Genomic DNA, 27,929 nt, shown 5'->3' on the forward strand with positions numbered 1-27,929 from the left:
GAGTCTTCGGAAATCAACAACTTCGCATAACTTTATCGGGAAAATTCAAAAGAAATAAAAAGTAAGAAAACCTTGTTTCTCTTCAGACTATGCGAAGAATCTATCTAGCGAGCCATTTTCATATTTTCTTATTGAATATATTACCAAATATGGTTTCATCTTTGGCGCAGAGATCTGCTTTAAGTAGTTTGGAGATCTCACAGTTTAATATTGCTGGTATGTGGATTTGACGGCGAGGGCAGATGTGTGAACTGACGCGTTACAAATAGTTTAATTTCTTTTATTTGGGTTATTCCGACTGTAATTCTTAGTTTTGGTGTTTTATTAACAACGTTTCGGCCGATGTAACTTCTAATTATTCGAATGTGAATTCTTTCACGGGGTTTATGTTGCGTTCGAAGACGCCCATGCAGAGCCATCGTTCATCGTTGACAAAAATGCATTGAAGATGGACTGTGTAGTAAAAAATAATTCTAGCGCACAAAAAGTCAATTGTTTTTATGGTACTATTAATGTCGTCGCAGTTCTTCAACTTAGTAAGTTTTAAAAAAACACGAGGGTTTACTTTTGTAATGACTCTCATATAAACACTTGAAAGTGCCAGTACTTGTGGCCTTCGGGACAAGATCACAGAGTAGTATCTGTTCTTCAGATGTTGCACTTCAATTTCTTGTTCTCTGTCAGTGGAGGAGACGGGATTTTTTTATTTTTGTTCCTTTTCTCCACCTTAAAAAACGACCCTGGTGTCTAACTCTGTCCTGTGGGGAGGCATTGTAAATAGGAACACTTGAAAGTGTCTATTTTATTCTAAACATATCGGAAGCACATGGTCAAGTTGGTGCCAGAACTATTGTAAGGTTTGGTAGGTTATCTATTATATAAAGGGCAAAATGGGCGCGAGCGTTTGTGTATGTCCACGAAAGGTTTTTTTGAAACGGGGTTCTCGCGTCGGTTCGATTCCGTGAAGGTTTCACATACTTCAAACATCGTAATTAATTCGTATTCGCAAACGGATATTGTTTCGCTTTTTTTTGCGGGGGTGTGGGCGAATTTAGTTAAACAAAATTCCCACCCTGCCGTCGTCTCCAGTGTTTGTCTGTCTTTTTCGTATGAATAAAGCGAAACTATTTGAATGCAAATGCTTGGCCTTCGAACAGGGAAGCATCTTTTCTGTAATTGGTGCTTGGTCTTCATACTGAGACGATTACTATTTGTTTGGATACCGCCAGAGCGCCCTCTTGTTTTTTTTTTGCGGGGGGGGACTGGTTTCTACCCCTTCCCCACATTAAAAACGACCTTGTGTCTAATTAGATTTCGTGGGAGGTTTAAAAGCAACATCGTTTCTGCAAGTCATCTTTTGTTTTTGGTTCACTATGTGAAATTTGAATGTTTTAGACTTCCGATCGCGTCATGGAATAGCGGTAAGAAGTCAGATTTATTTTCACATTTTTCCGCCTTCGCGTCACGGGTTCGAGCCTGCCAGCCTACTACCACCTTTTTTCCTCAAGACAAACCTCCAAACACCCGGGCAACGCCGGGCACTCACGCTAGTATTATAATCTAGAGAGCATTACTAATAAACGAAACGGAATTGTCTATCGGGAAAGTGTTTAATAATGCATAGAAGTAAAACTTAAAGAATGATGGTTGAACACATGTGTTGCATTGAATAAAATTATATGCGACTTATACCATAAATGTTTACTATGAAATGGAAAGATAAACTTGGATCTGACAATAACAGAGGCCTTCGGGCCGGGATCAAAGTGTAGTATCAGTTCTGCAAATGCTGCATTTAATATAATTTGTACCAGTCAATGGAGGGGAAACCTTTTATACTGGTACAATTATTATTTTTGGTAACCAGAGTGCCCCCTTTTTGCTTACTTTTAAGGCCTTGTGCCTAATTTGCTTTGGTGGGGAAGCAAATAAATACGATAACAGAGGAATAATACATTTGAACAGTATAGTTAAACTAGATGGCAACCCAACGTTGCCCGGTCGTACAATATTCTTACACCTGATATGCTAATTTATGCAAATTGCGTATATATGATTAGACAATCGATCTTCTATTGATTATTATTACAAGGAATAATTTGCCCAATAATTCGAAAAAAATATATATAATAAAATAATAATAATAATAGTAATAAGCATAATAGTAATAATAATAACAATAATAATAAACATAATAATACTAAGCATGATAACATTAATAATAAGCATAATAATAATAATAATAATAATAAGAAGAAGAAGAAGAAGAATACAATAATAATAATAAACCTAATAATAATGATGATAATAAGCATAATAATAATAATAATAAGCATAATAATAATTTTAATAAGCATAAAATAATAAGCATAATAATAATAACAGTAATAATATTAATAATAAGCATAATAATAATAATAATCATAATGATAATAATAATAATAATAATAATAATAATAATAATAATAAAGTGTTTCATCAAATTCCGTCTGTGTTTATTTACAATACCACGTCAGCTGATATTTCGGTTTGACGACGAATGCCCTGGAAAAGTTACTTCTGATTAATATTTAGTTTTATTATATGCAACGGAAAAAAGTATTTGCGGCGATTTTAAATGATATTTCTTCAGTTATCGTGAACTGAACTCATTAGTAATAAAAAAAAAATGAAAAGAAAATGGTATGGTACACCTGGGCTTGGACAGGGGTATCATTCGATCCGGTATCAAATGCTCTACCACTAATTATATAATAAATAATAATATAATCAATCCGGCTTAAGGTTACTAATCCTGACTTAAGGTTACTAATACTACAATTTAAAAGGTTATGGAAACAGAAAGGTATATTCCATATTTAAAAATTTGCATTTTAATTAAATTAGGCTTTTTACACATTATCAAAATTATAAGACCAAGGGTATAAATTGTAAGATTTATGGTAATTCTAATGTTTTTAGTTCAGTTAGAGATTAGCAATCACTGTGTAAAGGTGTTACCATGCCTAAGGCAAGAAAACTAACCGAAGTTGAGCGCTCTCGAATTCTAGGACTCTATAATCAAGGGTTGTCATAGCGAGCGATAGCAGCTAAGGTTAATCGCAGTAAAACTGTTATTTGCAACTTTCTAAAGAACACTGAGTATTATGGAAAAGCAAACTCCTTTGGTAGAACCCCCGCCCCCACCCAAAAAATAAATTTCTCCTGCATTGAGTTGGAGAATCAGACGGGTTGTTATGAATGATAGAGGACTTTCCTTACTCAAATTAAGGCGGTTACAGATGCTGAGTGCAGTCCGATAACCATCATACGACATTTCCAACAAAAAGACACAATAAATAAAAAGGGTAAACAAATACCTCGATTGCTTCCACATCACAAAGTTGACCGCTTAAGATTTAGTCGTAAATACCAAACCTGAGACGTTGAGAAGTGGAAGAAAGTCCGGTTTCTGGTGAGAAAAAAATCAATTTAGATGGTTCTGATGGCTTTCAGCGATATTGGCATGATAAAATCATGCCTCTTGAAATTGTTTCCACAAGTCATAATGGTGGAGGGTCCGTAATGGTATGGGGTGCCTTTTCTTACAGAGGAACGATGGAGCTCCAAGTGGTACAGGGTCCTCAAACAGCAGCTGGTTATGTTAGCATGCTATAAAAAGCATCTTTGATAATGGAGGAGCATCGTTTGTGTGGGGATGTATGGTGATTCCAACCGGATAATGTTTCAATCCACACTGCAAAACGGACCTTGAGCTTTCTACAAGAAAATAGAGTCCATCTCTTGGGACATCCTGCATGCTCACTGGACTTATATTGAAAATTTTAGGGGTTGGATGACAAGAGAGCTTCATCGAAATGGCAAACAATATTGAACAAAAAATGAACTTCGTGAAGCCATCTTCAGAAACTAAAGTAAGACCCCCCCGCACCTTAATGAAACCCCTCATTTATAGCATGCCCCAAAGAATTTTTGAAGTCATCAAAAGCAGTGGACGTAGAACTCATTATTAAGGTTGACTGTTAAATGTTTTCATACACTTTTCATACACTTTTTTTATAATTTAATAGAATTTTTGTCTCTGGTCTTATAATTTGGATCATGTTAATAAATATGTAATAAAATAAAAATGTAATAAAAATGTGAATTTTAAAAATAAATCTTTGGAATGTAGCTTTTTGTTTTCATAACATTTTAGATTGTAGTTTTGGTAACCTTACGTCGGAAGAGATTTAAATTTATCCTTAGAAAAAACGTTTCTTTTTAAAGATTTTAAATGGTCCTAAATTTTTGATCAGCAGTGTATACGTGCGGAACGGGACATTTGATTAGTGAGATTAAAGGAATAAATGTCCCTGCTTAACCCAAACAGATTAGGCCATTCTTCCAATCGCATGAGTCCATTCTATACATTTCTTCGCGTAGTAAGTGTAGAACATTTGAGGTGGCAGGGTCAGTAAACAGAAGAATCATAAAGAAAACATTAAAACGAAGATTTGAGGAAAATGAGAATAATCAAGAACTTACATCTTCTCCTCGACGATAGCTGCATCGCTATGTTTGTTAGTGATATTAGTTACTGATTATTGATGATTTTATTGATTATAATAAGTTATTAAATATTTTATTTATTATTAATTAGTTATTAATAATATTTTTATAATTAGTTATTAAATATTTTCTTTATTAGTACTTGGTTATAAATTATTTTATTTGTTATAATTAGTTATCAAATATTTTTTTTTATTAATATTAGTTATTAATTATCATATTTTTTATATTTAGTTATTAAATATTTTATTTATTAGTTATTGGTTATTAATTATTTTATTTGTTATAATTAGTTATTAAATATTTCATTTATTATTATTAGTTATTAATTATTTTTATATTACATAATTAGTTATTTAATATTTTATTTACTAATTATATGTTATTAATAATTTCATTTGTTATAATTAGTCATCAAATATTTTATTTATTATTATTAGTTATTAATTACTTTTTATAATTAGTTATAAAATATTTTATTTATTAGTCATTGGTTATTAATTATTTCATGTGTGATAATTAATTATTAAATGTTTTATTTATTATTATTAGTCATTAATTATTTTATTTGTTATAATTAGTTATTAAATATTTCATTTATTATTATTAGTTATAAATTATTTTTTATAATTAGTCATTAAATATTTTATTTATTATTTATTTGTTATTACTTATTTTATTTATTATAATTAGTTATTAAATATTTCATTAATGATTATTAGTTATTAATTATTTCATTTTTTATAATTAGTTATTAAATATTTTATTTATTATTATTAGTAATTAATTATTTTATTTTTAAAATTAGTTATTAAATATTTTATTTATTAGTTATTGGTTATTAATTATTTTAATTTTTATAATTTATTATTAAATATTTTATTTATTAGTTATTGGTTATTAATTATTTTATTTTTATAATTAGTTATTACATATTTTATTTATTATTATTAGTTATTAATTATTTTATTTTTTATGATTAGTTATTAAATATTTTATTTTGTATTATTAGTTATGAATTTTTTTTATAATTAGTTATCAAATATTTACTTAAGTATCATTAGTAATTAATTATTTTATTTTTATAATTAGTTATTAATTATTTTATTTATTAGTTATTCATTATTAATTATTTTATTTATTATAATTTGTTAATAAACATCTCATTTCTTATTATTAGTTATTAATTATTTTATTTGTTATAATTGGTTATTAATTGTGTTTATACATGTTAACGAACACGTTATCGTTAGATCAGAGAAGTTAAGCAACGTTTATCCTGGCTAGTCCGAGAGAAGTGACAATTTTTGAACACCAGGCGTTGTGTGTGCGAGGATATCTATTTCTGCATCTTCCGTGCTATCTAACTATCTCAACTGTACTACCGCTGGATAAGGTTGTTTGAGACGAGGTAATAAAGCTGGCTAGTTCTGTGCAAACTAGTTTAAACAAATTCCAAGCAGGTGTAATTGATAATAGTGTTATCTGATTGTCATCAAACGAACATTATATTTATCTCTAATATTCTTTCTGAGTTCGTTCCCTATGGACTCCAAAACGGATGTGCCAATTTTCTTTTTTAATTGTGCATGATTGTTTATCTATACCCCTGCGTTCTTACGTAGCTTTTTTATCGGAATGTCGTAGATAATTATCGAAAAATGATAATCGAAATAATCCGATTCAATAAAGAAGTCTGATTTTGACCAAAGTTAACACTTTTATACAACCTAACATCACAAGTGCATTTCAGAAGTTTTATCACCGCACGAGCAGAAACGCTCGCCGGTACTAATACACTTATTGATCCGTGCTGAAATAATAACGTTATTATTTAGAAAGCCATTCTTAACATGGGAAGAAGAGTTGTTTTTTTAACCTATTCTGTGCCTTACAATTTAATAAAAACAGATATCAAAAAACTTTTAATTAAACTTGAAAGTACTATTTAAAAAATAGCGCGGATAAATAAGTGTACTAGCGCCGGCTCGCCGTATAAAATCAACAGTACGTTCTTTGATAAGGCAGGGGCGCATTACAAATTAATGTTTCGGTTTAAAGCACAACTCAACAATAATATCTGAGTTTTGAACGTTAAACTTTAAATACAAGTGATTATGTAAAAAGTAATTAAATAAAATCAACAGTTGGTTCTTTGATAAATGTATTTGTTTAGAGCACAACTGAATCGTGATACTTGACTTTTGCATTTTAAATCTGAATTCAAACCATTATTTAAAATAATTTTATGAAATCAACAGATTGTTCTCTACAGTGCAATGTAGACTACAGTGTAATGTGGACTAAATCAGTGTTGGAAGGCCTGTAAAAAATTCCTCCCGATACATGCGAAGGTGGGAGTTTCAAACCAGGGCATGCAATCAATCCATTTGATAGGAAAATGGTCGATTTCACTGTAAATGACATTTGAATGAAAATAAATGTATGGGAAACTGGAACATTTGTTAATTTTTTTTTATTACATTTTTACCCCAAACAAGATACATTGCTACTTTGGTGTAGGGGGCTACTATCAGGGGCAACAACTACTGGGGTACTATGTAGGGACTTGTGCAGCAAGATGTCGGTTCACGTTACACTTGAACTTCTGCATGTCAGTACAGTTGGGGAAGCAGTGACCTGGAATGGAATTCCAGACATTAGCGGTTCTGGAGAAGAAACTACTGGAGTAGAAAGATCTTTAACTCTAGGGATCTCTACTGTGTGTGTGGGGGGGGGGTACTTTAGCTGCCTGTCGGGTTTGTCGAGGGTGTCTACATCGTGAGGGGCACAACTGTATGCAGTTCGCCAGAGCATTCACGATAAATATACTTGTAGAACAGGCAGAGGGATACAACATTTCGTCGATGGGACAGAGACTGAAGCTTAGATGACAGTTCAGGGCCTATCAGATTGGCGATTCTCTTTTGAACCTTATCAAGGAGCGAGAGAGTAGTAGCAGATACACCACCCCAAATGTGACAGCAATACTCCATACATGGGCGAATGGTGGCCTTATAGAGGTACAGGATACTTTCGGGTGTTAGTAGTTTTCTAGCACGATAGAGAGAGCCTACCTTCTTCGCAGCGGCCCTGCCAACGCTTGTTGAGCATCATTCAATCTCGGATAGCGTCCGGGTCTTCCGGCTAGTATATTAATTAGTGTTTGGACGATTAATCTGAATCGGAATCGGGAATTGGAAAAATCGGCACTTTTTTGGCTATCGGAATCAATATCGGACGCGGAAAATTCGTACCTATTTTTTGATGCCAAAACCGATTTTTAAAAATTGTTTTTATGTGTTTGCATTTGCTCAGGATTTGATTTTGATCGATTCCTGTTATTGATGAAGTGATCAATATTAATTGATTTTAAACTACCAGAAAAACTAAAATCTATAGACCATCCCCACTAGTGTATTTGTAAATTTGGGAACATATATGCTCATATTTTATTGGTTAAAAAAAAATCCATATTCAGAAATTTAAATAAATCGGAATTAGAATCGCTAATTGTATCGCGAGCGGGAATTTGTAACAGAATCGGTACTTGTATTGGAATCGGGAAAACTATTTGGATCGTCGCATCACTAATATTATTAAACAAGAAGTTCCTTAGAAGTTATATAATTCATGTCTTAGCAAGGTTGGAAATGAATTTCCAAAAGCCGTCCAACACATGTCAATTTGCAAGACAGACGTTAATGCGAATGTGATTATCATACAACCAATTAAAACTCCTTGATCTTGTTTTGTTTTTGATGTAATCGCCTTTTCCTGGGATAATCTATCAGGATTCACTAGATTTATATCGATCTAGCCAGATGATTGAGGGAGGATCAACCATCACGATATGGAATGATAGAGCAATGAAGTCTGACAAAAAAAAGAAAAGAAAAAAAAGTGAAGCCTGCATGGTTCGCCGTGAGTGCACGGTGAACGAGGTATAAAAAATGGCAAAGTTCAGCATTTGTCCCCCCCCCCATTTAGTTCCAAAAGTCCTAAGAGGGCCTCAAGTCCTGGTGAAAATGAACAAACGGTGCAGTTTTAGGTCTTAACATATGTACATTTGAGTTCTGCACCTTTCAAAAAAAATAAAAATAAATAAAATAAAAATTACTAAGTCCATCATTCCCCCCCCCCATTTATCTGCAAAAGTCCCCAAGGCCTTACCATATTTAAATTTGAAACCAGCACCATGCAAAACAGCTAAATAGACAGACACAAAACACTTTGGACAAATATAAAGTCCCAAAAATAGAGATTTTTTTTAGTCCTCAACGAACCCCTGGGGCACACACGAGAGTTATCCCGAAGTATAGGCAAACAAAATTATATAGAAATCAGTTAGTTACAACTTTGCAGAAAGTTTTATAAAAATCCAAGGCATCAATTTTTTTTAATAATCACAAAAGTGTCAATTTTAACCATTAGAACCTGAAAGGCATCCCTAGGGGGCAACGTGAGTTTTCTGGGAAAATCCGTTCTGTTACTTTTTTACTCATATCATGTTTGATATTCGTGCAATCTTTTTAAAAATCCCAAAGCGTAGTTTTTGAGAAAAGTGCGGACAGACGAACGGACGAACGGGCGAACGGACAAAGGTAAATTTACAGGTGCACCTTCCTTTTGTATGGCTACGTAAGAAGAGAATGCCCTTCCATCAGAAAAACGAAGACCATCTGATTATCTTAAAGATGACGAATGACAAGCGGTTGGAATTTGCTTAAAGCCAATCTAGGTTCGCAGAGCCAAATTCACTTCCCCGTCCCAACTAGCCTGACCCAGCGGCAGGAGAGAGTCGCGAGAGATTGAGCGCAGGTGGGACGAAGCAACAGACCGATGTGATTACGTCATCCTAGATACAGCACTTGATATTTACAAATGGTTACTCATCTTGCACCAGCCAGATTGAACATTGCTTAACTTACTTAATCTAACTAAAACCGATATATCAACGTGATCATGTCATAACAGGATGCTTAAAATGTCATTAACTTATGACGTTTTTGATTTTTTTTTAGATATTTTCATCAGTTAAATTATTCAGACTATTTTGTTTATCGTGAATGTTATGCTCACAACATTTCGGTCGATTTAACCTCCGAGTTTCTTTAGTTGTAATTTGTCGAACTCGGGAATTCCTGGCGTAACAGTCTTTTTGGGGTTGAAGGTTTAATCCTCAGTTAGGGCGATACTAAGAATACAATTGCGAATTAATTAAGACTTCGACACGTCCATGTCTGATGGATCGAGAGGATGTTACACGGTAGACTCTAAATATAAAGCACCGTTCCAATCCCTAGTTCGACAAAATTATTTCTGGAGAAGGTTAGAGATTACCAGAGTCGAAATGTTCGGAGAGTAACACTCAATATGAGAACAGGAGTCCGAATAATCCAAATAATACACACCATTATTTATAATGAAAAATATGGAAATAGATTAACATCTCCAGGAAATACAAAATATTTGAGAAATGGCCTGTTGTATCATCCATTTATTAAGTATTTAATAGTTTGGATCAGAAAAAAAAAAGTTTGCAAAGCCAGTTCATTATCGAAATAAGCAAATACAAAATTCTGAGTGTTGTCCATCACTAATGTCGAATTAATAATATACTATATATTATTTTTATTGGCATCTTTTGGCGATACGTAATCTGAGTATCTATTGTTTTCTTTCGGGCAGTTATCCTTATTTTCAAATGTCTTGTTGTTTCGGTACGGTTCATCCAACTAATAATATGGCCTTCTTCAAGTGATTAACCGCGACCGGGCAAGAATTTACCCCCAGCAATTACTGCCTTCCAAAGCCGTTGTTCTCTTACCACGTGTTTAACTACTTAGTCCTCTGACCTGCTTAGGATAGGATTAGAACCCCTATCTTCAGTCAATGCTTCTATTAGGGATCACGTCTGCAGACACATTCATGAAGGTTAACTAACTTAAATATTTCTTTGAAAACTAGGCGATCATTATTTTTTTATGGTTTTTATTAGATGATTGATTTCATTTCGCACTTACGCTTATTTCTTTTTATACATAGTTTCTACATCGCGCATATTTGCGTAAAATTTAGGATTAAAACGTTCTAGCAGACGGGCATGTATATATATATATATATATATATATATATATATATATATATATATATATATATATGCTTACTTACTTGACTTACTTGTTGTTTTATCAAATACTTCTGCATGCAAAATCCGATCCCGCATTTTGCTAATTCCTACCCTCTGATGAGACGGAGAGTATTTCTTCGAAACTCCGCGGATTAAGGACTATCCATTTATCTAGTGTTTCCTTTTCAGATTAAATATGTTTTTAACTCATTTCAAAGTGTTTTTTAACATATTTTATTAACTGTTTGCTCATATATATATATATATATATATATATATATATATATATATATATATATAGAAGTGCCGTTTAAGAAGACGTGTGGTTAGTGATTGCGCAACCCTTGCCACACAATTACACGTGCAGCTGCCCCTACAGGGGGTATCCTTTGTCTTTCGAGACTTAACGATGAATTGAAAAGTAAAGTAAAGTATAGTGAGTGATTAGATTGTAGATTATTTTTAGGATCATGTCTAAGAGTGAGAGGGTATTCGTAGCTGCATCAGTCCAGATCTTTCAACAATACTTCATGCATGCGTGGGTCTTCGGACCCAAAGATGTTTTAAACAATAGGATTCTAAGTACGACGTCCCCTAGCACGAAAGGGTGAATGCGGTATTATGGTGAAAGAAGATACTAGCTAAGAGAAATTTTTGTTTGCTTCTGGAGTGACAAGGATGACCAATGACCCCCCATTTTCCCCCTTATGTGTTGGCCTTGTGCCTTAGATTGTTTATTCAGTTTGAACTTACATTGTAATTTTAGCCTGAATAAAGGATTTAATATCTCAAAGTGTAGTATCTGTTCCGATGCTACTCTTAAGGTAATTTGTCTAAATCAATGGAGAAAAACCCCTATATACTGAGACAATTATTATATTTGGTCCCAACCAGAGTGCCCCTTTCTGCTTTTGGGGGGAAAGCTGGTTGCCCCCAAAATTAAGAACGACCTTGTGTCACATTTTGCTTTCATGGGGCAGCAAATAAATAATAATTTAACATTCCCAGGCAACAGGAATTAGAATAAATACATTGAAGACATTGCAAAGGTTGCTGCAAAGAAGGTGGCCTCCTTCTATCGTACCAGACATATACTTACACTAAAGACTACCCTATATATTTACAAAGCCACAATTTACCTGTGCATGTAGGGTTCCGTCCACATTCGGATTGGTGTATCTATCGCTATTCACCCACTCTGAAAACTGTAGATCAAACATATGAGAATAAATAAGAAGGGTCCAATATATGTAAAATCAAAGAATTAATTACTATTTACAATATTATCCTAAAGGTGCGTTCTCATATCATATGTAAACGTCATTAAGCCAGTTTTTATATATATATATATATTTGCATTTAGCTTCTTTTCCTCCTTCGCGGTAAGCGTTCGAGAGCCTGCCTTCCTACTACCACTGTTTTTTTTTGTTGTTGTTTTTTTTTTTTTTTGCTTTTTCTCAACACACACCTCCAAACACCCGGACAACGCCAGGGACTCATGCTAGTATATATATATATATATATATATATATATATATATATATATATATATATATATATATATATATATATATAAGTTTCGTGGTTCAATTTTAAATTCTGAAAAAACAAAATATAGAGACATATATTCGATTTCGTATCCAAAATGTCGCTGAAGGCTTGAAAATCTTTGTCATTTTTGCATAAATAATTATTTTTTTCTCTTTTTCAGATGTTTCGCAGATAATATTTTGGAAATTAATTCCGGGTAAGTATAACATTGAACACCGCACACAAGTTGTGAAATTATGTTACCAAAATCAGGGGTCAATTTGTCATTTGTTTATGCAGGATCTTCATGCAATACATAATTCTCTACTACAAAACCCTTTCTATTCCCCCTCCTTCCATGTTTTTCTCTTCCCCCCTCCTTCCATGTTTTATCTATCTCTATCCCTCGGGTCCCCTTTAACTTTGACGTGACCTTGTCGAACAACGCATCCCCCGTGAGCTGGGATGTTCCCGTTCACCCTCCACTTGGTACGGATTCCTGAACGCGTTTCGTTGATCTTTTTCGTTCGCCGACAGCTCATAAAACCATGCCTTTCATTGGACAACGACTCCAGTCGCTTAATCGCAACATTGGTCACACTCGAGTAGACATCAATGCGTATTGCCGTTTTCGGGGTTCGCGGAGTGAGGGAGGGGGTCAGACTTGAGAGGATACAGGGTAGAAGCTTTGCAAACGAATTGTACATTGGACCAGCGACTGGGAGCTGGAGGAGGGGGGATTGGAGGATGCGAGGCAAATGAAAGGCATAGTAATAGAAGCAAATATCGGGAGAAAGCCGAGTCCGCCGTGAGAATCAGCCAACGAAGACGCTTCTTTAAAAAAATAAAAAAAAAACATCCTTAGTTAAAAAAAAAAAAATGAAAAAGAAAAGCCAGTCAACCAAGCAAATAAATTCTAAAAGGATAAAAATATGCAGATGTAGTTCAGGGGGGGGGTGAATATAGTCGACAGGAGATAGGTCAGGCGTCGGGGGAAGAAAAAGACTAACCATTCGGAGAGCAGAAAAGGGGCAAATTGTTAGCAGCAAATGTAGGGTTCGCCAGAACCGCTTTTAACTTGTATACTACTCATGAACGCGCGCAATCCTAATTTTATTCAAGAGGGGGTTAATATAAATAATGAAGTAATTCAGTTTATAGCGAGCAAGATTTATCTAAGTACACATACACATATATATATACATATATATACATATATACATATATATACATACATATATATACAGACATATATATATATATATATATATAAATATATGTTCAGAAAGTGTGAGAGAATATATATATATATATATATATATATAAATTTTCCACAGCTGAGTCAATATCGTAGCCCACAAGAGCCAAGATAGCCAACAAACCGGAAGTCCAATGCAAGAGGTTATGGTTTCAAATCCTGAACTCGGATATGCCTAACTGATGAGCCCAAATGAGGGCGAAACTCGAGTCTTGGGCTCCCGATTTGTTGGCTTTCTTGGCGTTTGTGGGCTGCGACATTGGTTCGGCTATGGAAAATCATTATATATATATATATATATATATATATATATATATGTGTGTATATATATATGTATATATATATATATTTAGTAAGTTATAAAAATATGTATGGCAATAAAATATATATGGCATAAATTATACTTCCGTATATTAATTTATGTGATTAAATAAAGTAGTCTCTCTCTCTTTCTCTCTCTCTCTCTCTCTCTCTCTCTCTCTATATATATATATATATATATATATATATATATATATATATATATATGACACAGATTAAAATTCGATGAAAATCCTGATAGATATTACGAAAACTATTTTCAATATTTGTGGTGAAAAGTAAAATAAGTTCCTTTTCACAGCTGAACATTTTGCTAACCGCATTTCATTTCCTCTGATGATGTCAGCCATTATTGAAAACCCATGGATTAAGGAAATTAATATAACCCCTTCTATATATTTATTTTGTCAAACAATAAATTTTTAACTCGAATATATGTGTCTATATTTTTATTTTAGAATTTAAATTTAACAACTAAATTTATATATATATATATATATATGCATGCATATATATATATATATATATATATATATATATATATATATATATATATATATATTGCCGTATTTTACGACCGGGCAATATATATATATGCATGCATATATATATGTAGTTATGTATATATATATATATATATATATATATATGTGTGTGTGTGTGTGTGTGTGTGTATGTATGTATATATATATATGTGTGTGTGTGTGTATGTATATATATATATATATACGTATGTATATGTGTGCATGTGTATATACATGTATATATATATATATATATATATATATATATATATATATATATATATATATATATATATATATATAAGGAATGAAAAAATACCAGCGGTGGTTGACGTTATGTTTTAAGAAAAATAGGAAAACCGAATGAAATTATTACAAAATCAACGTTTCGTCCTTATTTCAGAGGACGTCTTCAGGATAATTGAAATAAAAATGTAAGAAAAGAAAAAGTCATAGATCGTGCGTAAAAGAACAGTTTTTTAATCCTACCCATGTCGGGAAGGACAAATATGTGTGCGTATGGGAAGGTTGGATTGTTCGATGTCTATATATACACTTTTAAAAATGCATTAAAATAAATATGTACATATTTTTTTTTCTTCTGCAAAACTACTCATTTTCCTGAAACATTCAAGGAAAAACGGCTAGCCAGGATCCCCCCTGATGCCTTGCTCTTTGATTATTATTTTCCCTATGCTAGGGGTTAAATGGTAGAAGCCTTTTCTTTGTGTAATAGTATTAGTATTCAATATTAGTGCTGATTCTAAAGGTCTTCTTTTAGCTCTATCTATCACGTATTTTATAATTTTCGCTTGATCTAAATTAAATGAGTGATCGTGTTCTGCACAATGGCAAAAGAGTGCATTTAGGGCGTTACCATTCCTTATATCTCTTCTGTGCTCGTTAAGTCTTAATTTCAATTTTCGTTGTGTTTCACCTATGTACGCTTGTTGACAGTTGTTACATGGGATGGAATATATACCGGCATCGGATGTGAGGGTTTTTGGAGAGTGCTTGGTAGTTTTTAATGTCTGTTTTATGGTTGAGGAAGTTGTTTGTATCAGGTGAAAACCAAGTCTATTAAGAGTGTCGTAGATTTTTGTATTTTTGGTGTGGGTGGGAATGAAAAGATGTCTGTTTAATAGTGAGGTATTTGTTTAATTTTTCTGTGTATTTATATTATAGTGTATTTTCATAGCTTTTTTCTTTGCGTAAGAAATGAAATAGGATGGATACTGTAGTTTTCTTAAAACATTCGCAATATATTGAAATTCATCATAAAGATATTGGGGACTGCATATTCTAAAGGCACGCAAGAAAAAACCAATAATCATGCCCGTCTTTATTTTATCATTGTGGTTCGAGTAGTAATGAATATAGTCGTTTTTGTGTGTGGTCTTTCTATGCACTTTGAAACTCAGATCGGTTTCTGATCTGATGAGGAGTATGTCTAGAAAAGCTAGGGAGTGGTCTTGTTCGGATTCATGTGTAAATTTTATAGATGGTTGCACTGAATTTAATTTATTTCTAATTTGTTCTATTTGTGTGTTTTTAGGGAGAAAAATAAGAATGTCATCTATATATCTAAAATATGTGGAGTTTTTAGGAAGTCTGAGATATATATGTATGTATATGTATGCATGTGTATATACATGTATGTATATATATATATGTATGCATATATATATAAGTATGTATATATATATGTATGTTATTTATGTGTATATATATGTATATATGTGTATATGTGTATATTTATATATGTTTGTGTGTGTGTGTGTATTTCCGGTGGTAAAATACGCATAAGAAATATATTTTAATTAATGCAGAATTCTTATTTATTATAAAGAGAAATGTCGTAGGTGTTAAACGTAACATTAAATTCGTTTTAAAAAAGTATATAATATAGACACGGCCAAAACGAAAGGAGGCAGTAAGTATTTTTGATGGAGTCTTTTAAAAATCTACCAAAACTCAAGTAATTATCCAATCAATGAGGAAATTTTCACCGAATGATAAGTGAGGGTTGCACTTGATAATGAGGTACTTATTTTTCCTACTCGATAATTATATATAGTTTTTCCTGTAAATATATATTTTTTTTACTCTCCTTTATTTGTGGGTACAAAAACGCGTAAAATAATTAGCTGAAACTGAGTAAAATATATTGTATTGCGGCGATTCTAAGGATCGTAGATAAAACAAACAAACATAACAAACACATAAACAAAAGCGCATGCGCACGTATCAGATTTTAAGTTTGAAAATCCGAATTCTGAATGGGTTTTATTTTTCATCTATATTGTTTAGTGAAAATCTTTGGATATGTTTATTATAATAATTATTATCTTTCTGATCAGCAAAAAAAATGTTTTTTTCATTATTTTTGCGAAAAACACTACCTTAAAATCTTTATCTGTAATTTATTTTTGTGAGCCCTATATTGCTAATATACCATTGAATAGGAAATTCTTTGAAGAACAAAAGAAAAATCGATAAATAACTACGCATTTTGCTAAAAACAAGATAATTTTTTTCCGCAATTTCTTGCTTATTCATCTATGGTTGTCCAACTGTGATTTGGGATGCAGGAAGTCTTTTCAACAAATACGACGCCTAGCATTCCCAAAATGGTCGCCCATCTTGTAGTGGTCAGCATATATATATATATATATATATATATATATATATATATATATATATATATATCACTAGATACAACCAATCTAATGAGTCGTAGACGACGAAACACGTGTCAGTGGATAATTACATTTTAAAAATTATATATATCTACCGCTCCCCATGTGGGAGTACCAAATTGGTTCAAAGGGAAAATTATTCCCAACTCGCATTTAGGTAAAAAATGCACTTTTGTAAATAATTGAATTCATTCAAAACATATCGCTAAAACCAAAAAAAAAAACGAAATCTAAGTAAATCGCGATATATCCAGACAGTTGGCAAGATGGTCCAGGGGTAAGGGTGTAGGCTCTTTACCGATGGGTCCCGATTTCGAATCTCGCTAGATACAACCACTAAAAACAAAACAACTTATATATATATATATATATATATATATATACTAGCAGTTCAGTCCGGCTTTGCTCGGGCTCTATGTGCTGTTCCAAACTATATGTGCATATAAATTAAAATTTTTGACTCATGTCCAAGTAACCTACATCTAAAATTTCAAGTGTTTTACTCCAAAATTGGCGGAGGAGTTTGGTAGAGTCTGCAAACGTCAACTTTTTTCAACTTTGACTTCTTGGCAGGAAAATTTTCACCCAAAACCTGATTAAAAAGCTTGATTCATGTCTGCATACTCTTCATGTATAATTTAAAATATTTAGATCCAAAATTAGTCAAATAGTTTGCTAGAGACCGCAAAAGTTTTATCATTTTAATTTTAACTTCTTGGCAGCCAAATTTTCGGTCAAAAACGATTAAAAAGCTTGCATTATATCTGAGTACACTTAATGTAAAATTTCAGATGCTAAAGTAATTTGGTAGAGACAGCGGAGGTAAAATTTTGAGCCGCTAACATTTATTGTTTTGGGTTTAAATTTCAATTGTTTAGAAACAAAATTAGCGGAGGAGTTTATTAGAATTTTAAAACGTTAAATATTTTACCTTTGACCTCTTGACCTCTTGACCTAAATTTCAGGGCGAAAACCTATTAAAAAGATTTTCCCAAATCTCTGTATCCCTTGTGCCAAATCTCGAGTGTGTAGACTGAACATTTACAAAGTAGGTTGGTAGGAAAATGTGTGTGTGTGTTCCTTCCCCCTAGACTCCGAAACGGCTGAACCTACCTTTTGAAAAGGTTGCACAAGCATAATTTATATGACTAGCAGTGTTCTCAGATAGGTTTAATAAATAAATCAATCTTATAAATATCGAAAATCGAAGAAATTCGATCTTAAAAATAGTCTTCTTTTCTCTTAGAATTGAAAAATTTTTAGATTGAAGATTCGTCACTGTAACCTAAAATATTCTGCTGTTAATTTTTTTCTTTTTCATCTGTAAGAGAAGGAAAACTATGTTTACGATCGTTAAGCCCAAATATCAGCTGACGTTACAATAGTAAACAAACACAGAAGGAATTTGATGAATAAGAATCTCATTATTATTATTATTATTATTATTATTATTATTATTATTATTATTATTATTATTATTATGAGAATTAGTAAACTAGGTAAATTATTCTTCATGATTGATTGAATTTGCATGAAAAAAAACCCCATGTTTAAGGGTCTCTGCAACCAGGCAACGTCGGTCGTTAAGCTAGTATATATATATATATATATATATATATATATATATATCCTTGGATTTTACTTGTGCAAATGGAAATTCACTTAACTTTCTTGAAGTTATACTTTTGGATTTTACCTTCACTGGATTATTTATCTACCACCAGACTATCCTGTCATGTATAATCACCCTTTTCTTCACCATATTCCCCCTGCTTCACTTTTTTTTTGTTTTCAAGTAAGATCTTTGACTTACTTGTTGTTTAATCAAATACTTTTCCATGCAAAATCCGATCCCGCATTTTGCTAATTCCCACCCTCTGATGAGAAGGAAAGTATTTCTTCGAAACTCCGCGGATTAAGGACTATCAACTTATCTAGTGTTTCCTTTTCAGATTAAATATGTTTTTAACTCACTTCAAAGTGTTTTTTAAGATGTTTTATTAACTGTTTGCTCGTATATATATATATATATATATATATATATATATATATATATATATATATATATATATTCAAAAATACATGAAAATAATTGAGTGATCAACAATAAAGCAAGGGAAAGATTGCCTTCTTCTGTCAAGAAGTGACAATCACCATATATATATATATATTTATTTATATCTTATAATGTGTTTCCATTTCTCCATTTTGAATGGCGTAATGAAATGATATTATAAGGTATTTACAGCTTCTCTTCCAATTTTCAGATTTTAATCATTGATTGTGTTTTTCTATTTCTTCTAATGAGTTGAGTGCAAAATAGATTCACTAATCAATATAAAAATTAAGAGATTGATTTTGTGCTGCGAAACAGATACCGTCAATAATTGTAAATGTAAACCCAATAAAAGGAATAAATTATAAGATGGTCAACATAATGAACTTTGAAATATAGTTTTTCTCATGCATTCACAATATTGCCCTCTAATTACGTTGAGCTCCTTAAATAAGGATTGGTACATTATAAGAAAATATATTTCTACAGAAATATATATATATACTAGCATGTGTACCCGGCGTTGCCTGGGTTGACATGAAGTTCTGTTCAGTACATATCTGCTATACTAATCATTTTCATCATGGGCAACGTGGATACCCCCACAACTATTATAAAAATAAAAGAACGGATAAAATATGAAAATGTAATCACACAAAAAAGCAGAAGAACGTGCTCCACCAGATATTTCGCAGAAGGGATACAACGAGAAGAAACTATTCTTCGGATATTAAGCACCGACCCCCCCCCCCAATACATGATTAAAAATAAATTATTACTAGTTTTGTTTCAATAAAATAGCAGTGAATGCCCGTGCGATCGCAAAAAAAAACAAAATAAAATAAATAGTAAAAATAGCCAAGTAAGCAGAACCCCTAAAAAAATGAATATCTACCAAAATTAAATTACAAAAACAATTTTCATATTTCGTTTTGCTTATTAAATTGCTAGGTGAAAGTACAGAGTAGTCTCATAAAAATTAATTAAATTTATCGTTATTTTATGTTTCAAATGCAACCCCCCCCAAAAAAAACAAATTGTATTTGTCATGTTTTGCACCCTCCTCTTGTTCTCCAAACTTGAAAAAAATGCTACAATTGACATGTCTTGTTGAACACTTGGGGGCTAAAAAGTAGGTGCTCATTTTACGTTAAATATATATGGAAAAGTGCCCCTCCCACTTTAAAATGTTTATTTTCTTTAATTTTCCAAATTTCTTTCATGCTATTTATAAAGGCTGTTTAAAAGTATTACGCCAAAATAAAAGTTGGTCTTAATTTTTTTATGGGTTAAATGACGCTGGGTCAAGTCGTAGAAAATTACCTTTTTTAATTAGAAAATTAAGTTTGTAATTATTGGGATTAACGTGGAAAAACAGTTTAAATTGTGGTATTTAGAAGGGGCAGTAGATCGTTATTTATTTACTTTTTTACGCTTGTTCAGACCGTGAAAATTTACCGATTTCTGTATAGCTGTTTAGAGAACAAGAAAAACAAACAAATGCAATATTTTTCAGTATGTCGTAAGTGTGTTTTTTGTTTGTTTGAATATTAAAAAAACAATAAAAGTCAAACATTGTTCTATCTACTCGGAATTACTTTCTCAAGCTAGAAATTTATTGAGATTACCAAATTTTATTTGTTGATAGTTTTTTTGTTTATGTTTCCGAAGAGCAAATAACTCTAAAAAAAGATTTTTAAAAAATCGATATTGGAATAATAATTCCTAATAAATTTAATTAAATATGGTATCAATATAATTATTGTTTAAAATGTATTAAACAACAATTTTAAATAGAATACTTATAACGATTCTCTCGATAGTAACATTAACTTAGATACGGCTATTTAATAAAATCGATTTCTCTTAATGTAATATACAAATGAGATGATCTCTTAACTGTATATAATCTGCAAGAATCACAGTATATATAGAAATAAATGAGAGAGTAAAGTAAGGATAGAGATGTATATATTAATCAAGTTGTGAACAGACTATCAAACAGACAAGAATACGAACTTATATATATAAGGTAAAAATTGCTAATCTTTAATTAAGTATTCTTGTTTTAATGTATTTTTTATGTAATTCAAGAGTAGGCATTTTCTCTCTGTCTGTGATACTGGACTGATTTGAAGTCTTTAGTAATTTTTAATCGCGTTCTTTTTTATTTTATTTTATTTTACCTGTATTAATTCCAAACAAGATATACTCCCATTTAGAACTAAACGTCTATATCTGGGACCATATAAATAGGGACACTCCAGCGACAGATAAGCTATGAGATGTTTGGTCACATTACTTTTAAGTTACTGCATGCCAGTATAGTCAGGGAAGCAGGAGAGAGGGGGGGCAGTTGCAAAGTCTAACAGACCGCGCTAAAATAACATTAGAGTAGAAGGTTTTCCAGCGTCATAGGACCTCTTTAGTGTATGGGTGGGATTTCGCTGCTTGTCTGAATTAGTCGGGGGTATTTACAACGCAGGTGTACATGTGCTACGAGTTCGTAAGAACATATTCCACTAGAATAGTGGTAAAACCGGCACAAGGATACAACATTGGGTCGATGGGATAGGTGTTGGTGCTTGCCAGGTAGTGTCGGACCTGTTAGATTTGAGACTTGTTTGCTCACTGTCTAAGATGAAGCTAGTAGAAGAAATAGGACCAGCTCAGTCTTAGTATCGCCCTTATTAAATCTTGAACCTTCCACTACTAGAATATTATCAATTAGAACTGATTGTTTCCTCGCAATTGTAACTCTCCGAAATTCCGCAGAGGTTCGCCTCTTTGATAATATTTGTTTATTCAATTTTCACCCAAAACAAGGCACAGTGCTACTTTAATGTAGTGGGCTACTACCAGGGACATAACTTGCAGGGATACTACGTAGGGAGTTTAGCAGCAAAATGTCTGTTCACATTACACTTGAACCTCTGCATCTGAGTATAGTTGAGAAAGCAGGAACCAAGAAGGGAGTTCCAAAGTCTAGCAGTTCTGGGGAAGACACTATTAGATTAGAAGGCCATGTCACATCTTGGTATATCTACTGTGTAGGGGTTGGGCTATGCTGCTTGTCGGGTTTGTCGAGGGTATTTACGTCATGGGGGTACAAGGAGTTGTAGTTCTCCAGAGCATTAACCAGGAGAGTATTAACTAGGAGTAATCGTGCCATGCCCAGCGTAATTGAGCCAACTAGCTAAAAGTGCTCTTTTGGCAACCATGCATATAAATAGCCCTTTATTTAGTTGGCGCATTGGCCCTTGGATTTAGCGCAATTAACCCAAAGTGCGGTACTTATAGACCAGTCATATAGATGCAACATGCCGTCGGTGGGACAGCGGCTGAAGCTAAGATGACAGTTCAGGACCTATCATCTTGGCGACTCTCTTTTGAACCCTGTCCAGGACCGAGAGATTAGTAGCCGATGCATCAGCCGAAATCTGACAACAATATTCCATACATATGAAATATGAAATAACAAATTAGGTGGTTACATCGGCTAAAGCGTCGTTACAATAACATAAACACCAAATATGAGAAGGGTTGTATCATCTCTGGAAAAATACCAATAATACAAAGTGGGTTTCGTTTTTTTTTTTTTTTTTTTTTTTTTTCTTTTTAGGGGTGGGAGTTGAATCCAATTTATCCGAATTTCGATATGAGGAGAACGAATCTGAACTTTCCTGTGATCATCTGGAATAGAAACAGAAATAATTATCGATCAATTTTTTTTTGTAAAAAGATTTTTTTTGGGGAAAAAAAACGAATTAATAACTTTGCAATGTTTGCATTTCTGGAGTCAAAATACTTTTTTTTTTGTGATCATAACTTCTAAGGAATTTCAAAAAAACAAACGCGGATAATTTATTTTGAAGAAATACAAAATTAATCCAATCCAAGTATCTATCAACCAGCCTCCCATCCTCGTAGAGTTGTCCAAAGGTTACACATACATGATTAACCGAAACCGTTTCAAAGATATTATAAAAGCAGATATAAAGAGAAATATATATAATACTGAAAGTTTGCAAATATTACAATTTGGGTGAAGGCAAAATTTCAGCAATATTGGGGAGGGGGGTGAGAGGGACAGTTTTTTTTAAAGATCACATGTACTTTAGTATTTATATCCATTAATCAAAACCTTGGACTATTTGAAATATAAAACGATGCTTAATTTGAATGTGTGGGTTGTTTTTAATATTTGTTCAAAACAGTTTTCTTTTTCACAGATATTTTCCAGTATTTCGCGTGAAAGCTAATTTAGGAGGAGCAAAAAGTTAATTACAGCCGAAAAATATAAGTAAAATGAGGCGGGAATAACTTAAGCTTACTGCTAGATGAATAGTGAATATCACTGCTCACACTGAAGTTCGCAATAAAATATATAAACTGTGAAGTAATGTCACTATTATGGCGGAACTAGCCTATACTACTTACTAATAGACTATTCGAATCAATAGATACCGGAGTATTTAGCTGTAAGATATTAGTCGATATCCGATGGACCAACCTAGGTTATATCTCGGCCACGATGAACAACCCACCAATGGTATGCTATGTTGTTACATTACTTTGGTGTTCTATTTTTCTTTGTAACCCTTTAACAGGGATATTAGAGTGGCGACGTCGGATTTCGAACTCACAGAAGTCACTCTAATTTAAAATTACCCCAGCATTCAAAAGAATTCGCGGCAAAAAGTGAAATTAAATCAAGAAAGTATTCAGAAAACACTGGTGAAAGAAACATAGGAATTCGCTAAAACGAAATGAGTTCCTGGACATAAAAGTTTGAATTGCAAACTCGTATAAAGTAAGACTATTTTTATATTTTTCTTCTCTACTCACGACATCTGGGCACACGCGTAAATAAAAAAATAAAGAGAATACCAATTGCTCATGACTTTTCTCTGGCGTCATTAAACGTGTGACTGAACCCTTTTATTACTTACCAAAAAAATAAATACGGTTTTAGGCCTCTTTTCTCACAGTAAACATTTTTTTTAACTAATTCTTTATGGAAGAAATATTCTTTCCAAGAAATTTAAAACTGTATGTTCAAGGTCCGTTTGCAAAGGGGTTAAAGAACACGAAATACTGTTCTATTTCCATGTACTTGTTCTACAAATACCAAAAACTCGTTAATCTGAACAGTTTTGTTAAATTTCTGTAAATTTAGTATTTTGCGCTCATCATAAAAACATTCCATCAACATCGAAGCTGGAGTCGCGCAGATAAAAATACGGACAGAAAAGTAAAAAAAAATACGTGAAAAATAAACACAAGTTAGGGAAAAAGGACACATATATCGGCATATAGCTAATAAAGAATCTGAAAAATTCCTGTCTCTGTGTAGTCGATGTGGTAATCTGCATTGAGTTAGGGACTGTCAATATTTATCAAGAAGATCTTTAATATGTATAAATAAAATAGGACACAAAGGTACTCATTGCTGAAATAAAATGAAATACAATACCCGTGTGTAGTTTGCGGAGACTGAAAATAACGAAAAAGGGTTTAGAAATATGAGACTTTAACAATTCATGATAAAGAAATGAAAATACAACTCGATTCGGTTCAGACTTTTCGATAGTAAATTCAAACACATGGTAAAAATTGCATACACTCACAATGCTGACAGCACGAAAAACAACAAAGTCGTTAACGGCACGGAAATTATCTTCGAATGTGATTTTTTAGCGAACGTCACATTATTGGGAATGACGAAAAAATTAAAAGCTTATGTATTAAGGAATATCGACTCGGGTCGGTCTAGATGAATAAATTTAATTTATGGGGCCTGCCAATATCTACATTCTGCAACCTTAATTCCATAGGTACGGAGATGTTAATGGCAAATTTAAAAAAATGAATTTACGGAAGTATTCGCACCGAGCCTGGGAAAATGTACAAAAATGGCTACGGAATTAAGATTAAAGTGGAATGTATAACCAATTCTCAAAAGAAAACGCAACGTGCTATTTGCTTCGTTGAAAAAAAATGACCAGGAGCTCGACAAATTAGAAAAATTGGGTGTTGTACCGAAAATAGAATACAGTCAGCGGGCTTCTCCCATGGTCTATGTGATTAAGAAATAAATGAAAATCTGGGTTACAGCAGATTTTTCACCGCTGTTGAATGCGTCTTTGGAGGATTTTCACTATCTCCTGCCAAGTCTGGTGGAAGTTTTTATAAGACAAAACGGGGATCAGATTTTATCGAAAATAGACGTAAGCAGCGCATATACAGAGATACCAGTGAAAATTGAGAGTGCTTACTCTCTATAAATATCCATGAAGTTCTTTGCAGATGAAAAAGTTTAGTGTTTGGGGTCAAGATGCTAGGCGGCCTTGAATTTGCCATCACAGATCTCTGGACAATATTATTATGGCCAGCAGAAACAAGGAACAACCGAAAGATCATATCTTCGAAGGATTCAAACAGATTCAGGATTTTGGATTCCAAATCAAGGAAAACAAATGCAGATTCCTCTGGCAGACCATGAAATATTTGGGGCACATAATTAACAAGAATGGAAGACGTCCAGACCCAGAAAGAGCTGCTGCGATAAGGAGCATGCCGCAAATTTTACCCAAGTATAAAGTTTCCTAGGGTTCGTTTACTATCACCAGTGCTTTATTCAAAGAATGCATGAACTGCGGGCACCTTTGAACAAGCTTTCGAAAACGGATAAACGTTGAAGGTGGATTGCTGAGTGTTAGTCAGCGTTTGAGGAAATTAAAAAGGTGTTAATAACAGACGTCTTTCTCACATATTTTAACCCGAAACTAATCATAATGGCTAGTGATGCATTTTAGACGCATTTACAGAACTATTTAGCCCAAAAGGATTGGTCGAGACGCAAAATTTAGAAGACGTGTCCTAACAAAATTAGAAACGGAGCCAATCGTTACCCTACAGAGTTAACGAAAATAGAAATTATTTAAAAAAAAAACGCGTAAAATTAAAACACAAGTTAGGAACAAAAAAGGAGACGTATATCGACACATACCTGGGAAGAATCTGAAAAAATTCCCGTCTCCGTATAGTCGATGTGGTAATTTGCATTGGATTAAGGACTGCCCCTAAGTAACATAAGATGCCAGATGAGTCGAAAAAAAAAAACCCAACAAAAACAATTGCCTATGCATCCAGAACACGGATGCCGTCCGAAAAACAATACTAACAGATAGAGAGAGTGGGCCTTGGCACTTTTTATGCAGTGTCGAAATTTCATCGTCATCTATAGGGTAAGTATATTGCGCTGAACACATACTTACCCCTTCTTACCATTTTGGGTCACAAAAGTACTACCCACATATACGTCCAACCGTTTATTAAAATGAGGAACTACTTTACTGAATTATAATTTTGAACTGGAATTCTTAGTTTCAAAGAATATCACGCATGCAGATGGACTGTCGAGACTAACCCCGACCTAAAAAAGAACCCCTCGGGAACTCACTAATCGCCGCATTGCAGAAAAATAGTGAGATAAAGATGATGATTAACAATACAATCCGGGAATTACCAGTGACTCTTCAAGAACTTAAGACTGAATCGTCAAATGATAAATCTATAAACTAAACAGGAATTGGAACGCATTTACATGTATTCTGTCTGCGATAATGTTCTGCTTTATAGCGCGAGAATCATCATTCCAAAATAGCTGCAAAGGAGAATATTACAAATATATAGGTCTTCCTGGAACCAACAAAATGAAATGTCTGATGCGTAGCGTCGCTTACTCGCTGTCCATGAACCAAGATATAACTAATATGGTTAATTCATATGAATGCTGTGCTTTGACTGCAATGGCACCACCGATTATCCACAAACCCTGGCCCACATCCGAATAACCGTGGTCCAGGATGCATATAGAATTTGCGGGATCACTGTATTAATTCTATGGCTTGATAATGGTGGATAATTTTATAAATGGCCAGATGCGCTAAGATGCAGGAAACTTACTATAGCGGTAAGCATTAATTTCTTACAGGAGTTTTTCACTCGTTTTGGTGTTGTTTGTTTGCCTGGTTAGTGATAATGCTACCCAATTCCCTTCTACCGAGTTCTAAGTATTTTGCGTGACATATCAGGTAAAACATTCTACAATCTCTACAATATCATCCGAGAATAACGGTCAAGCAGAGCGCTTTATAGAAACTCTGGGGTTAAGGAAGGTGTATGGATCACCCACGGAAAAAAGCTCTCCACCAGTTTCTTCAAGTATACAGGATTACGGCAAATCCTAACACTCCAGCAGGTAAATCACCAGATGCGGTTATGTTTGTCCGTAAAATCAGATTGGTATTTGAGAATTTGACACCCTGACAAACCACACATAGGAAAATCGTTACGGTACCACTGATAATATAATCTTGGAGGGAAAGTGTACCTCAAGCATTTTAAAAATTCAGTTTTGTTTTGGGGGCCGGGAAAGGTAATACAAAGGATCAGAAATGTGATGTATATAATCCCGGGGATCAAATTCACAACAAAAGGCATGTGGGACAGATACCCGAGCGTTTGCCTAACGACCAAGAAGAGTTGCACCATAAAGAAGTAGAGGCTATTGAAAGCGTCTACAACACGTTTGATATTGAGGCTCCCCCAAAAATACCAGAACCACAACCGTTCGGTCAGGAAAATAAAAAATCACCGAGCCGTTCATGGTCAACCCAAAGAGAAAAAAAATATAGATACACCGTCCGTCGGGTTATCAGTTTGGAAGGTGGTGTTGTGGCGGATAAACCTTTGTTATCTACTATTAGACTATTGCAATCTCACTAAATACCGGAAGACTAAGCCCTAAGTTGTCAGACGACACCCGGTACTTGTACTCGGCTGGTCACTG

The 27,929-nt window shown here is 33.3% G+C and overlaps 1 long non-coding RNA gene across 1 annotated transcript in view; it reads left to right on the plus strand.

Annotated features, from left to right (window-relative positions):
- LOC145265763 (uncharacterized) overlaps positions 1–27,929 on the plus strand; it is a 499,232-nt gene that overhangs the window by 383,753 nt on the left and 87,550 nt on the right. The window contains exon 3 of the long non-coding RNA XR_013864687.1: positions 12,396–12,431. This is a non-coding gene — a long non-coding RNA (uncharacterized LOC145265763). The remainder of the gene's footprint in view (positions 1–12,395; positions 12,432–27,929) is intronic.

Source organism: Euprymna scolopes, chromosome 40 (genome assembly GCF_053919585.1).
Source record: "Euprymna scolopes isolate OS-2025 chromosome 40, ASM5391958v1, whole genome shotgun sequence".
NCBI lineage: Eukaryota > Metazoa > Mollusca > Cephalopoda > Sepiida > Sepiolidae > Euprymna > Euprymna scolopes.